This window comes from Euprymna scolopes, chromosome 18 (assembly GCF_053919585.1).
Source record: "Euprymna scolopes isolate OS-2025 chromosome 18, ASM5391958v1, whole genome shotgun sequence".
Classification (NCBI taxonomy): domain Eukaryota; kingdom Metazoa; phylum Mollusca; class Cephalopoda; order Sepiida; family Sepiolidae; genus Euprymna; species Euprymna scolopes.
This window is the reverse complement of record NC_136499.1, coordinates 119,192,049-119,196,855: the sequence shown is the minus strand read 5'-3', so window position 1 is coordinate 119,196,855 and position 4,807 is coordinate 119,192,049. Positions and strand designations below refer to the sequence as shown.

The 4,807-nt window shown below is 38.2% G+C and overlaps 1 pseudogene; it reads right to left on the bottom strand.

The window, feature by feature from the left end:
• Window positions 1-3,382: 3,382 nt before the first annotated feature.
• LOC145298054 (U2 spliceosomal RNA) lies at window positions 3,383-3,506 on the bottom strand (annotated as a pseudogene).
• Between the last annotated feature and the right edge of the window lie 1,301 nt (window positions 3,507-4,807).

Sequence of the window (4,807 nt, the reverse complement as noted above, 5' to 3'; positions counted from 1 at the left end):
GGAAGCCAATTTCACTTTTATAGATATACTAGCATTTCAATCCGGCGTTGCCCGGGTGTTTTGATGTGTCTGTTGAGAAAAAAAAAGTGGTAGTAGGAAGGCAGGCTCGAACCCGTACCGCGAAGGAGGAAAAGAACGGGGAAAAATCTGACGTGTTTGCTGTTACGACCACCGCCAAACCGGAAGTGACTTATGTTTAAATTAAAGCTAGACAATCGAAACGAGAGGATGAATTTCAAAAATATCGGAGAAAAAGTGCCCCCCCCCTGTAGAAAAGTGCCCAGTTGAAGGCGAAGATATTAATGTTTTTAGCCAATTTTCCGATATTTGTCGTCTGAATAGTCGAACTTCAAAACAATATTAATCTTGGTAAAATCTGTCGCCTCTGTCGAAAGTTTTAGGCAGGCATGAAAACATACATACATACATACATACATACATACATTTATATTTTGGTAACTAAAAATTTTCGACCCAAACCAATATAAAAGCTTACCCTATCTTTGAATACCTTTTATGTAAAATTTCAAATGTTTCGACTAGAAATTGTCTGAGTAATTTTGTAGAGACCGCAAAGGTCAATTTTTTTTAAACTTTGAGCCCTATTATGACGCCTTAACATTTATTGTTTTGGCCTCAAATCAAGTTATTAAGATATATCCATGTCCAAGGAACCTATATCTAAAATTTCAAGTGTGTAGACCCAAAATTGTCGGAGGAGTTTGGTAGAGTTCTCAAAGGTCAAATTGTTGAACTTTGACCCTTAACAGCAAAATTTCTGACCGAAAACCGATCACAAAGATTTTTCCAAATCTAAATACCTTGTATATCAAATTTCGAGTCTGTAGACTAAAAATTGACAGAGTTATTGCGTAGGGAAACGTACACAGACACACAGACAGACACACAGACCCGTTCACTTTTATAGATATATAGATATATATGTGGGCGTTCGGTTGTGCCTGGCCGTAGAATACGCTTAAATATGATATTTTTATTTGTCAAGATCTCATATATATTATTATAGAGTCATAATTTCAAGAGAAAAAAATTAAATGTTCTGTAAAAGCCTCCTCATAATATTTTCGTTCTTGCCTTTGATTTTGTGATTTCAGATGATTTACAAAAAACAGCTTTCGACAAATGGTATCTGCCATATACACTGCATTTCATTTCCTATTGCAATTTCTCTGACATTATATTTTCGTCCGGCCTTCTTAAAACACATTTAAATGCAGCAAGATTTACACGCAACTTTTCAAAAATCATATAAATTTCTCTGGTGGTTTCTTTCGCTTGGTATTCCCCGTTATGTATCTCTATCTCATGTATTTATAGTTGTTTTACAGAGAATCGTTATACCTTTACCTTGGTTTGTGTTGTAGTCGATTACCTCCATGTATCTCGCCATGAAACACTTGTTTAGGAAGTCCTTTGTCCTCCACCCTAACCAATTGTCCAATCCAACGCATCTGCTTTTGAATGATTTTCATTTATACACTAGTACTATGTGATCGTTCAAGAACTACAGTGTCAGTCGTTAGACTCCTCCAGTTAATATTAAGTATTTGATGTAAGAAGCTAAAAATACTACTATATAATAAATATTAAAAAAAACTAACAAAAAAAACCTCCACCCTTTGTCAGCTTATGGAAAAGTCAAAAAGAAACATATTTTACATAAATCCCACCAATACCGATAAACAATCGCCCAGGTGTATGGGGTATTGTTGCCACATTTGAGCAGGTGCATCTGCTACTTGTCTCTCACTCCTGGATTGTTCAAAAGAGAGGGGCCAACCTAATAGGACCTGAACTATCACCTAAGCTTCAATCTCTGTCCCATCGACGAAATGTTGCATCCCTCTGTCTATTTTACAAGGATTTTAATGGCAGATGCTCCGACGAACTACAAGCTCTCGTGCCTCCTCAACGTAAATGAAACCTTTCCAATAATTTGAGATGCCTTCCGTATTTTGTCTAAGTCTCTGACACATATAGCAGCGTAGTGATAACGTATGCTTCGTGAACACTTAGCTTGGTTTTTGATGTGATTCCCCTATCTGACCACATACGTTTGTTCAGTTTGCTAAAAGCAGAACTAGCTTTGGCTATTCTGTGATGTATCTCAGTATCAAGCATACAATCCTTACTAAGCATACTACCCAGATAAACAAAATTGTCCCTGATATTTAAGTTCTTAACATCAACCAAGATGTTTGGTTCCACATATGCTATTCCTATAATAGGAGAATGCATAACATGTTTTCTTAAGTCTGATCGTAAGTCCAAGAGTTTTATACGCCTCTGATAACTTGTTCATAAGATTCGGCGTATTCGCTTAGGAATGTGAAACAAGGTCTGAATCATCTGCATAGAAAAGTTGAACAACAAGGTTCTGAAAAGTGTTCGACTTTGCGTTGAAACGTCTAATGTTTTAAAGTTTACATGTGCTTATATCTGATGGTGCTCATTTCGATCAATAAATTTGAGTTTGAGCCGAAATATGTTTAGCTGAATTTAAAAATAACAAGGCCGATAGCCATTAGTCGCGTGCTCCCGTGTAATGAATGAATGCGTGAATGTAGGATTGACATGAAATTCTTAAAGATAAACTAAAATGACCGAAAAATGAGCTGAAGACTTAAATAAAAAAAAGTAAATGACTTAGAATGACTTTAATGAACTTAATGATGAATTGAATGACCTTAAGAATGGCTTGAATGACCTTAAGAATGACTTGAATGACCATAAGAATGACTTGAATGACCTTAAGAATGACTTGAATCCTTAAAAAAACAACTTGAATGGTCTGGAGAATGACTTGAATGGCTTTAAGACTGACTGATACTACACTTTGATCTTGGCCAAAAGGCACAGAAAAGGTTATTTATTTGCTCCCCCACCGAACAAATTCGGCACAAAGCCGATTTTTAAAGTGAGGAGTGAAGGGGAATGGGGACCAACTCCCCGGGGAGTAGGGGAGCTGGATAGTGACAATTGATATGAAGAGTTGCCCCTACATTGACCAAGGTCTTATATGTGGTGTTGGTATTTATTTGCTCCCCCACCGAGCAAATTAGGCACAAGGCCGATTTAAAATGTGAGGAGTGAAGCGGAAATGGGGGCCAGCTCCCCGTGGAGTAGGGGAACTGGATAGTGACAATTGATATGAAGGGTTGCCCCTACATTGACCAGCGTCTTATATGTGGGGTTGCCCCCACATATGGTCTTTGCTTGCTGTATCTGCCGGACAGATGGTATTTATTTGCTCCCCCACCGAGCAAATTAGGCACAAGGCCGATTTTTAAAGTGAGGAGTGAAGGGGAAATGGGGACCAACTCCCCGGGGAGTAGGGGAGCTGGCTAGTGACAATTGGTATGAAGAGTTGCCCCTACATTGACCAAGGTCTTATATGTGGGGGAAACCCCACATATGGTCTTTGCTTGCAGTATCTGCCGGACAGATACTACACTTTGATCTTGGCCAAAAGGCCAAGAAAAGCTAAAATAAGCTAAGGACAGTATCTATTAGCAACATACCTTTGATCTTAAGAAAAATGGCGAAGCACAAAAGTGTTACGGACAGATCGACAGACCGACTGACAGACAGACCGACCAACTGACCGCTGGACCGACGGAGTGAGTTATAGAGTCGCTTGCACGCGACTAAAAATCTACAAGAACTTACTTGTCAACCTGATAGTTGCTAAGTCTAGACGCACTGATGAGCTGTGATACAGCGAAACAGTACTGCATGTACGTGACTATTTATATATATATATATATATATATATATTATCATGATTATTGTTATATATATATATATTATTATTATTATTATTATTATTATTATTATTGTTGTTGTTGTTGTCGTTGTTGTTGTTGTTGTTGTTGTTGTTGTTGATGATGATGTTAGGTTATTTCCCTAAAGAAAATAAACAGTTGGCATGTCTGATAATACTCTACCCGAGCGTTATCAGACATGCCAAGCTCCTCGGATCAACATTTCCAGGTAAATGCATTGAGGACATTGCCAAGGCTGCTGCAAAGGAGTTAGGCTCCTCGATTGTACTCGAAATTTACTCACACCTGAGGGTATTCCCATTGCCCCATCTATGAATCACAGTTACCATATCTGGATTATTGACACTATCAGTAGTTCCTCTTTTTTAGACAGGCATTAAAACAATCCTCAAATAGCGCGAACTATCAAGCAACCTCCAAACCATATCCCATCGCCGCAGTGTTATATCCTCGTACCACTTTTGTAAATACTTTATTGGCATATGCTTTAATACATGCATAGAACTATTGCCCATATACTACATATCCCCGATTAATCTGACAAGAGGCAAAACTCCATCTTTTCATTCTTGTGGTGCCTAGATGTTGAAAAGATTTTTACTTTAATAGTTTGTTTCCTCGAACTGTTAGACTTTAGAGTTTCATCTCTGTTGCTATGTATTTGCTCCCCACGAAGCAATGTGTGACAGAAAGTCGTTTCTAATGTGGGAGAAACAAGCTCCCCAAGATAGGGTACTCTGAAAGTTGGCCAAAATAAAAATTGCCTTAGTATAGAAGAATTTCTCCTACATTGACTAAAGACAAATTAACTCGAGTGTAACATCAGACCAGATACTACACTCTGATCTTAGCCCGCAGGCCAGAGCTGCAGGCATTTATTTGCTTCCCCATAAAAGCAATATAGGAACGAAGACAGTTTTTAATGTGACGGTAAACTAGCTCCCCAAAAAGGGGCACTTTGGAAGAATTGTGTCATATAAACCAAAGCAAAACTTACCTTA